General features: G+C 36.7%; 1 pseudogene; it reads left to right on the top strand.

Annotated features, from left to right (window-relative positions):
- Positions 1–1,278: 1,278 nt before the first annotated feature.
- On the top strand, positions 1,279–1,638 carry LOC148212237 (signal recognition particle RNA; annotated as a pseudogene).
- The last annotated feature ends 10,071 nt before the right edge of the window (positions 1,639–11,709 follow it).

Genomic DNA, 11,709 nt, shown 5'->3' with positions numbered 1-11,709 from the left:
TTTCTGGCAAACATAGGTTAGGGTTGAGGGACTTTTGTTATGTTTGGAGCGTATAATCGAGAATTTTATAAAACACAAAACATTTTATTTTATTTTCCTACTAAAAAAATCTATTTAAGTAAACAATGAAATTTATATTTAATCCAAATTCACTTTCTATTTTTTTAATTTTTAGAAAACACAAAAAAGTTAAAAAAAAAAAACATTTGCCATAAAAAATATACAAAAATTATAGGAATTAAAATACTACAAATAAAAGAAAAAAAGATTGACCAAGAATACCCAACAAATTTATGGGTCTACATAGGGCAAAATGATAATGTGAAAGAAATTAATCTTTTAAACTAGGTTCCTTGCACCTGGTTTGAAATACGTTCCCCTTTGCTATATTTTGTTGGCTTTATGAGCTCTAAAAACTTAATATTTCCCTACTATTCCAACACAAAGATGGCTTGGAATACCATGTCCTCTCATATGTTAATGATATAATTATCACAAATTATTCTATAGAGCTCTTTCAAGATATCACCTACAATAACTACTTTGTTTTTAAGTATCCCAACAATAGTTGCCTACATTTACACGATAAAAACACTCAATATACTAAACCCATGAGATATAGACTCCCCTATTTACACACACTTCCCACACCACTCAAGATTTCTTGTAGCTTCGTTCAAATAAAACCTTAAAAAAAAAAAGAGCTATATTTATTGGAAAAAATATCATACTCTTCCTAAGAAACAATATCCTAATCCTTGTCGTCAGAAGTACGCTTCAATATGGGTGAAAACAAATTGTTAACTAAATAACTAAATAAGTCAATAGATATATATTGTATAATTCACACGGAGGAGAGTTGAGGATAATAAGGTAGATGCGTGTTTATATTAAAATTAATGTGAAAAGCTAAAGATGATTCTGTGCAGGGAGGGGCAGACCATCAATGTATACAAGTCAGTAATAAAATTATTTATTTTTTCATTTAATTAAATATGGAAATAGTTTTGTCTTTCAAAATTTTTAACATCATATTAGAATGGTAATAAATTGCTTTAAAGTTCATAAAATATTTGTCTCTCTCCGGCACATAAAAACTTGAAATTTGAATCCAAATGAAACATAAAATAGATGAGTTTCTTTTCTTCAAAAGAATAAAAATGAAAACGAGGGTGAGAAAATTGCAATAATCCATGGCAATTTCATGTGTTTCTCCCCCATCCAAGAAAATTGTGTTAATCTCCATTTTTATGTAGGCACTCTTCGCATGGACGAATCGCCGGACTTGGTTGCGTAAGCTTGTGACTCGAGTGGGGCATTAAAATGATAGAACATGGTAAGATCCCGTTTATCTAGATCCCGAGTGGGGCATTAAAATGATAGAACATGGTCAGATCCCGTTTATCTAGATCCTAAAGGGCCTTTGTTTGGCCCGCCCGTTCCAAGTGGGGAGCAAAGCCATGGAGTCTGGACTGAGGCCCATGTCTTCATGGGCTTCTAAAGTGGAGGGCAAAACGTGAGGCTTGACTTTACATAGCAACGAAAACCTCCCTCTCCTTACAGTGGAAGGGTAACGGGTCATTTCTTCTCAGATCCAATATGGTCGAATGGGGTGGGGCCTCCTGAACCATCATTTTTTGCTTTTCTCTTTCATTTCATTTCATTTGTTTAGATATGACATGAAACTACTCTAATTTTGTATATGGTATGTTTCTTATTTATATTTAGTGGCCACATCTTAAAAAGTTTTTAAAAGATAGGATATTTTAAAATTCATTGATCAAACTTATAATTTAACCTAATATTTAGCAACATTCATTTTGCAATCACTTAATTGATTATTTTTAATAATCATAATAATTAACACAAATAATATTTGTATGGTTACATAATTAAGAAAGATACCAAATCTCGATTATATGACAAATGATTGTAATTTTAATGAAAATTGTAGTGGGTAGCAAAAATCTTTTATTTATTTCAAAATATGCACATGTTTTTAAAATTTTCATATATAGCAAAAATTTTCACTTATATCAATAATATATCAAATACTCATATCAGTAGTATATCAGACACCCATATTAATATGTATATTAGATGTATATCACATACATTGCACAGCCACTCATATTAGTAGTATATCAAATGTATATCACATGCATATTGCAACTATATCACATACATATATCAGTATTATATCAGATGTATATCACATACATGTATCAATAGTAAGGTATATTACAGATATATATCATTTGGATAAAGTTGTCATTTTAAAATTGGACCTCCATTAAAAAAAAGTGCTATATTTGGAAAAATTAAATGTGGTTGTTATTTTGCTAATCTTTTTTCCATATTTGTCACTGTTCCTAATTTTAATTATTAAATAATATTCAAATCGTATAAATAGATAAATATCATAAACTTAATATGAAACTTAGTTAAAGCAACACAACTTCATGATATTGTAGTAAACCTATAAAAATAACTAATAATTAAAAAATTACATGTCAGGATATTGGTCATTAAAGGTTGGGCGAGATAAAGAGATTATTGAAGGTCGAGAGAGGAAATGAGAGAGAGAAAAAAGAACGTAGAGATTGTCAATATTTCTTCATATTTCCTCTATAGTTGCTTTATATTTTTTGACATCATTATTTTTTAAAACAAAAAATTATATAATTCAAATAAAATATATAGCAAACCTAAAAATAGCTTAAGTGGTTAAGGTAACCAAAAGGTTGTGAGTTCGAATCCGCACTCTACATATTTAAAAATTTTATTTATTCGTGTGTGAGAAGAGGAGGTAGAAGATTGAGAAGAGATTAGTTGCATTTCACCTTTCCTATAAGACCTGCACTACAAGAAATAATTTTTCAGAAATAAATTTTTCAAAACATACGATATTTCGACCACACATCGTTGACATTTGGAGAATATCAAATTTATTTTTTGGTGAGATGTGAGATGTTCCGACATATTTAGATGTCAAGATTTAACACACATGATCTAAAATGAATACTTTACCTGTATATCCTAATTTACATCCATGAGATGAATAAGCAACTATGGGCATTTGCTCAATCTCTTGAATTTATTCTTGGTATCAAAGCTCGGGACATACGTCCTCTTTTATTTTCTCAATTTTGTGTAGGAAGCATATGCTTTCCTATTTGAGTGAGTGGTTTACGGGAACTCTAGGGCCAAGTCTATTATTGTTAAACCTTGATGGTTGTTTAACGAACTTAAAGAAGTTCCTAACCTATTTGTTCACATGGATCAATGAAATGGGACACTCGAGGGAACCACATGGTAGTTTTTACAATACATATGACAATTTCTTTTGGGTAGGTTTGACAAATGACTTTACGTGGTTTGCTAGACTTGGGGTATACGAGAGTGGTTATAAAAAGGCACCTATATCGGTAATTAATGGTGTTTGTGCAAGAAAATCGGGATTGGTCAAACCTTGTTAAGGTATGACGGGTGGAATAGCTTGAGCGCTCAAATAAGGAATGACCTGTACAAGAGAGACAAACACTCCGACGCTCAAGTTAGTTTAAGCACAAACTTAAAGAACCTCGAAGCCACAAGAGAGGCAAGCACATAGAAAGGAAGTGCCATCTAATATGGGAGATAGTGCAAAGAGGGGATGTGATCGTCACAAAGATCACTTCAGAACACAACATTGTTGATCCTTTTACGAAGGCACTCACAACTAAAGTGCTTGAGGGCTATCTAGAGAGTCTAAGTCTACGATCATCGTACGATTAGTTTAGGACAAGTGGAAGAAGTGTAATGGGTATAGTGTATGCCCTAGTTTATTGTATTTTCCCTTTGCATTTATGATTATGTACACCCCACTTGAGTTTAGTTCAAGTGGGAGTTTGATGAGTGTATTGCTCTAAACTCGCAGTTTGTATTTATGTAAAAACAAATTTATATTCAATAAAGTTATATTCAATCAATTTGTTGTTGAATTCATTACATTGCAATTATCTAATCCAATAAACAAAATATCCAAGGTTATTGTCATGTAACCGGGACAGTATATATACAGGGTATATAATTGATATACCATCGATATACAAGTGGATAATGTCTCGAAAATAACCTGAAGGGTTTATGGTATATGGATAAAGTTGGGTACCTCATCCTTGCAAAACTATGGATACGACCCACTTTGTAAATGTTACAAACGATTCGATCCAGGTCGTTCGCGTGGACACATGTGAGTGGGGGTATCCTATACAATGAGTTTGTATAAGACCAGACCACGAAATAGCAAATATTTAGATGTAACGCTGTTGACTAATAGATTGCTATTTCATAGGATGACTAGGCAACTCATTCTCAATCCTGAGTGAGTTATGGACTCTTGCTCATAAGGACTCATTCTTTGATCTGTATTGGTGAGAGTGGCTCGAGTCACCGACTCAACATTCCACCCATTTTGGGGATTGTTGGGTGTGTTGCCCTAAACTCGTAGTTTGTTTTTATGTAGAAACAAATGTATATCCAATAAAGTTTTATTCAATAAATTTGTTGTTGAATTCATAGCTTTGCATTGTCCAAAATCCAATAAACTAAACATCCAAGGTTATTTTCATGTAACCGGGACAATATATATATACTGGGTATATATTTGATATACTAGGTATATATTTGATATACACCTGATATACGAGGTATGTATTTGATATATCCTTGATATACGAGTGGATAATGTCCCGTGAATAACCTAAAGGGTCTATAGTATATGGATAAGGCTGGGTACCTTATCCTGGCAACACTATGGATACGGCCCACTTTGTAAATGTTACAGACGACTCGATCCAGATCATTCGTGTGGAGACATGCGAGTGGAGGTATCCTATACAATGAGTTTGTATAAGACCAGAATGCGAAACAGACAATCTTTAGATGTAACACTGTTGACTAACAGATTGCTATTTCATAGGATGACCAGACAACTCATTCTCAATCTTGAGTGAGTTATGAACTCCTGCCAGTGAGGGCTCATCCTTTGATATGTATGGGTGAGAGTGGCCCGAGTTGTCGACTCAATATTCCTACCATTTTGAGGATGAGACCGAGTGGGGAGTTGGGAACATAACTTCACAAGATGGAATTCACTCCTCTTCGACTTTAGGGGAGTAGATGAGTGTTCTCTTAATTACTGACTCCGGGACTTGAACAAGGGGCCCCACCATCTCACTGGCACGAGAGGGACTTCTGGTTATTGGTCGGACCATAACCGGGTTGTTCATTAGAGGAGTAGTGGTATTTGAGGAGTAAGATGTAACTCAGGGGTAAAACGGTAATTTGACCCAGCTTGAGTAACTAACACTCGTGAAGGATTGATTTGTCATTAATGGTTGTATATCCGTGGACACGAAAATATTTTGCAGTGAAAACAGTGTAGCTGCGGGTCTTTAGTGGAGTGACCCGTAGTTAACGAATGTTGATTAACTCGGTCAATGAGTTTGACCAGTTAATCTCGTATCGTTGGAGCTTCTGATCTGTAGGTCCATTAGGTCCCCTTGCTAGCTCATAATAGGTAAAACAAGGATTAAGTTTTTTGAAAAAATTTGACATGTTCAAATTACTTAAGGGATTATATGTATATTGATACATTATAATATATAGTTAATTCTAAATTATAGAACTATATATTGTCAGAAATATTATTTGAATGAGATTCAAATAAAATTAATATGAATAAGATTCATATTAAAACAATAGATTAAAAATAATGTGCATAAGATGTACATTACAACTATAGGTTATATGAGAGAAATGTTTTAGAATATGATTTTAATTTTGTAATAAATAATTAAGTGTTAATTATTTATTTTATATATATATATATATGTTAATTAATTGTTAATTGGATTAATAATTAATTATTATTTATTAAGTAATATAATTAATTAATAAATTATATATATATATATATAACTCCCCACGTCATAAGTTGGTTTTGTGTTTGCAGAAGAGTTCTGCTGTATACATAATAGAACAAAAGAAACTCTCAAGGAAGATTACTCTCTCAATTAAGGTTTTATCTCAAAAAATTCTCCCTTATGTTCCAAATCGATGTTGCCACAAGCATGATCTTGGTACCCAGAGAATAGCACGGAAGGTCTATTGGTGGTGTTCGGGAAATCGTTGAAGAACAGTTCTTCAAATGTAAGTTTTCCCCTGTATTTTTTACTTTTGCTAAAATTATGATTGGGTTTAAAAGGCTAATGCATGAAACTAATATAGATCTGTTTTTACTTTCAGCATGTCTACTTCTATTATTGCACTCTTAGCCGCGCAAAGACTTAATGGCCAAAATTACGAACAATGGAAGTCAAACCTAAACACTATTCTCGTGATAGATGATCTTAGGTTCGTCTTGCAAGAGGATTGTCCTCAAGCTCCTGCGCCTAACGCCACTGTGGCGGTGCGCAACGCCTATGACAGGTGGATCAAGGCCAATGACAAGGCCAAGGTCTACATCTTGGCGAGCATATCTGATGTGCTTGCCAAGAAGCACCAGGACACGGTCCCCGCTAAGGAGATCATGGACTCGCTACAGAGCATGTTTGGACAACCGTCCTAACAGGCTCGACATGAAGCCCTTAAGTTCGTTTACAACTCCCGCATGAAGGAGGGCTCCTCAGTGCGAGAACACGATCTCAACCTAATGGTCCACTTCAACGTGGCTGAGTCGAACGGGGCCGTCATAGACGAGCAGAGTCAGGTCAGCTTCATACTGGAATCTCTTCCGAAGAGTTTCCTATCATTCCGCAGCAATGCGGTTATGAATAAGCTGGAGTACACTCTTACCACGCTCTTAAACGAGCTGTAGACTACCAGTCTCTTATGAAATGTAAGGGACAAGAAGGGGAGGCAAATGTTGCCACCTCAAAGAGGTTCAACAGAGGATCGTCCTCTGGAACCAGGTCTGCGCCCTCTTCTTCTGGAAGTAAGACTTTTAAGAAGAGGAAGGCTGCTGGTAAGGGGTCTAAACCTGACTCAACTGTTGCTGCCCAGAAAGGCAAGGTCAAGGTTGCAGAGAAAGGAAAGTGTTTCCACTGTAATATGGACGGGCATTGGAAGCGCAACTGCCCAATGTACTTGGCCGAAAAGAAGAAAGCCAACGAAGGTAAATATGATTTACTTGTATTGGAAACATGTTTAGTGGAGAATGATGACTCCGCCTGGATACTGGATTCAGGAGCCACTAATCACGTTTGTTCTTCATTTCAGGGAATTAGTTCCTGGAGGCAGCTTGACGTCGGGGAGATGACTCTCAAGGTCGGAACGGGAGAGATCGTCTTAGCTGTGGCGGTAGGGGAGCTGAAGTTGTTTAAAAACAAGAATATGTATATATTATTAGATAATGTGTACGTTGTTCCTAAAATTAAAAGGAACTTAATTTCAATTTCTTGTTTGTTGGAACAGATGCTCAATTTCATTTCATTTAAGTGAAGCATTCATTTCAAGAAATGGTGTTAATATTTGTTCAGCTTTACTTGAAAACAACTTGTATGTGCTAAGACCAACCATAACGAAAGCAGTTTAAATACCGAGTTGTTTAAAAATGCTAGAACTCAAAATAAAAGACAAAAAGTTTCTCAAAATGAAGATACCTATCTTTGGCACTTAAGATTAGGTCACATTAATCTCAATAGGATTGGGAGGTTGGTTAAGAATAACATTCTAAGTGAGTTAAAAGACGATTCTTTACCACTATGTGAGTCTTGTCTTGAAGGCAAGATGACTAAAAGACCTTTTACTGGAAAAGGTTATAGAGCCAAAGAGCCCTTAAAACTTATACATTCAGACCTTTGTGGTCCGATAAAGGTTAGAGCTCGATGAGGGTATGAATACTTCATCTATTTTATCGATGATTATTCAAGGTATGGTTATTTATACCTAATGCAACATAAGTCTGAAGCCCTTGAAAAGTTCAAGGAGTACAAGAGTGAAGTTGAAAATCAATTAGGTAAAACCATTAAAACACTTCGATCAGATCGGGGTGGAGAGTATATGAACTTGAGATTCCAGGACTATATGATAGAACATGGAATCACGTCTCAACTCTCGGCCCCTGGTACACCTCAACAAAACGGTGTATCAGAAAGGAGAAACAGAACCCTATTGGACATCGTTCGTTCAATGATGAGCTATGCTCAGTTGCCTAACTCGTTTTGGGGTTATGCAATGGAGACTGCAGTTTATATTTTGAACGTAGTTCCATCAAAGAGTGTTTATGAAACACCCTTTGAGCTATGGAAGGGTCGTAAACCTAGTTTACGTCACTTTCGCATTTGAGGATGCCCGACACACGTACTCATGACTAACCCGAAGAAACTGGAACCTCGTTCAAAAGTATGCCTATTCGTAGGTTACCCTAAAGAGACGAGAGGTGGTCTCTTCTTCAATCATAAAGAAAACAGAGTGTTTGTATCGACAAATGCTACTTTCTTAGAAGAAAGTCATGTTCAAGATCATAAACCACGGAGTAAGGTAGTAATTAACGAGATTTCCGAAGAGGCTACAAACACGTCAACAAGAATTGTTGATCAAACAGGCACCACAACAAGATTTGTTGATGAAGCCAGCACATCGCGTCAGTCGCATCCACCTCAAGTGTTGAGGGTGCCTCAACTTAGTGGGAGGATTGTGTCACAACCTGACCGCTACGTGGGTTTAACTGAAACTCAAGTTGTCATACCTGATGACGACGTCGAGGATTCATTGACCTATAAGAAGGCAATGGAAGATACTGACAAGGACAAATGGGTCAAAGCAATGGACCTTGAAATGGAGTCGATGTACTTCAATTCCGTTTGGGAACTTGTAGATCAACCTGACGGGGTAAAACCCATAGGGTGCAAATGGATCTACAAGCGAAACGAGACGCCGAAGGAAAGGTACAGACCTATAAGGCGAGACTTGTGGCAAAAGGCTACACACAAAGGGAAGGGGTGGACTATGAAGAAACCTTCTCCCCTGTAGCTATGCTTGAGTCTATTAGAATACTTTTGTCCATTGCCACATATTATGACTATGAGATATGGCAAATGGACGTCGAGACTGCTTTTCTGAATGGCAATCTTGAAGAAAGTATTTATATGTCTCAACCCGAAGGGTTCATAGAACAAGGTCAAGAGCAAAAGGTTTGCAAGTTTAAACGGTCCATATATGGACTAAAACAAGCATCTCGATCTTGGAACATAAGGTTCAATACTGCGATCAAATCTTATGGTTTTGACCAAAACGTTGATGAGCCTTGTGTATACAAGAAGATCGTCAACAACACCGTAGCCTTCTTAGTGTTGTATGTGGATGATATTCTACTCATCAGGAATGATGTAGGATACCTTACTGACATAAAGAAGTGGCTAGCGACTGAGTTCCAAATGAAAGATTTGGGAGAAGCTCAATATGTTCTTGGCATCCAAATTCTAAGGGATCACAAGAACAGAATGTTAGCCCTATCTCAAGCAACTTATATCGACAAGATGCTTGCTCTATATTCGATGCAGAATTCCAAGAAAGGTTTATTACCCTTCAGGCATGAAATTCATCTGTCTCAGGAACAGTGTCCTAAGACACCTCAAGAAGTTGAGGATATGAGACGTATACCCTATGCTTCAGTAGTGAGCAGCCTGATGTACGCTATGATGTGCACTAGGCCTGACATTTGCTATGCGGTAGGAATAGTCAGTAGGTACCAATCCAACCCAGGATATGATCACTGGACTACTGTTAAGGGAATCCTCAAGTATCTAAGGAGAACGAGGGATTAAAAGCTCGTGTATGGCGCTAAGGATTTGATCCTTACAGGATACACTGACTCTGACTTCCAAACAGACAAGGATTCGAGGAAATCCACGTCGGGGTCAGTATTCACTCTTAACGGAGGAGCGGTAGTTTGGCGAAGCATCAAACAAGGATCTATCGCAGACTCCACCATGGAGGCTGAGTATGTTGCAGCTTGTGAAGCGGCAAAAGAGGCGGTTTTGCTTAGAAAGTTTTTGACAGATTTGGAAGTCGTTCCAAACATGAACATGCCCATCACACTTTATTGTGATAACAGTGATGTTGTGGCAAATTCTAAAGAACCTCGAAGCCACAAGAGAGGCAAACACATCGAAAGGAAGTACCACCGTATACGGGAGATAGTGCAGTGAGGAGATGTGATTGTCACAAAGATCGCTACAGAGCACAATATTTTTTATCCTTTTACGAAGGCACTCACAGCTAAAGTGTTTGAGGGCCATCTAGAAAGTCTAGGTTTGCGAGCATTATACAGTTAGTATAGGGCAAGTGAGAGAAATGTAATGGGTATAGTGTATACCCTAGTTTATTGTATTTTCCCTTTGATTTATGATAATGTACACCCCACTCGAGTTTAGTTCAAGTGGGAGTTTGTTGGGTGTGTTGCCCTAAACTCGTAGTTTGTATTATGTAAAAACAAATGTATATTCAATAAAGTTTTATTCAATAAATTTGTTGTTGAAACATAGCATTGCATTGTCCAAATCCAATAAACTAAACATCCAAGGTTATTTGAATGTAATCGGGATAGTATATATACTGGGTATATATTTGATATACGGAGTATATACTTGATATACCCCTGATATATGAATGGATAATATCCCGTGAATAACCTAAAGGGTCTATAGTATATGGATAAGGCTGGGTACCTTATCTTGGCAACACTATGGATACGGCCCACTCTGTAAAGGTTACAGACGACTCGATTCAGGTCATTCGTTACAATGAGACATGCGAGTGGGGGTATCCTATACAATGAGTTTGTATAAGACCGGACAACAAAATAGGCAATCTTTAGATGTAACACCGTTAATTAATAGGTTGCTATTTCTTAGGATGACCAGGCAACTCATTCTCAATCCTGAGTGAGTTATGGACTCCTACTTGTGAGGGCTCGTCCTTTGATCTATATGGGTGAGAGTGGCCTGAGTTGCCGACTCAACATTCCTACCATTTTGGGGACGAGACTGAGTGGGGAGCTGAGAACATAACTTCACAAGATGGAATTCACTCCTCCCCGACTTTAGGGGAGTAGATGAGTGTTCCCTTAACTATTGACTCCCGGACTTGAACAAGGGGCCCCACCCTCTCATTGGCCGAGAGGGACTTCCGGTTATTGGTTGGACCATATTCGGGTTGTTCATTAGAGGAGCAGTGGTGTTTAAGGAGTAAGATGTAACTCAGGGGTAAAACGGTAATTTGACCCAATTTGAGTTACGAACACTCGTGAAGGATTGATTCGTCATTAATGGTCGTATATCCATGGACACGAAAACATTCTACAGTGAGAAGAGTACAACTGCGGGTCTTTAGTGGAATGACCTGTAGTTAACGAATCAAGATTAACTCGGTCAATGAGTTTGACCGATTAATCTTGCATGGTTGGAGCTTCGGATCTGTAGGTCCATTAGGTCCTTTGCTAGCTCATAACGGGTAAAACGAGGATCAAGTTTTTGGAAGAATTTGAATTGTTCAAATTATTTAAGGGATTATATGTATATTGATACATTATAATATATAGTTAATTGTAAATTAAAACTATATATTATGAGAGATATTATTTGAATGAGATTCAAGTAAAATTAATATGAATAAGATTCATATTAAACCTATAGGTTAAAAATAATGTGCATGAGATGTACA

This window comes from Momordica charantia (genome assembly GCF_013281855.1).
Source record: "Momordica charantia cultivar OHB3-1 chromosome 3 unlocalized genomic scaffold, Mcharantia_2.0 BLBB01000003.1, whole genome shotgun sequence".
NCBI lineage: Eukaryota > Viridiplantae > Streptophyta > Magnoliopsida > Cucurbitales > Cucurbitaceae > Momordica > Momordica charantia.
This window is presented reverse-complemented; position numbering and strand designations above follow the sequence as displayed.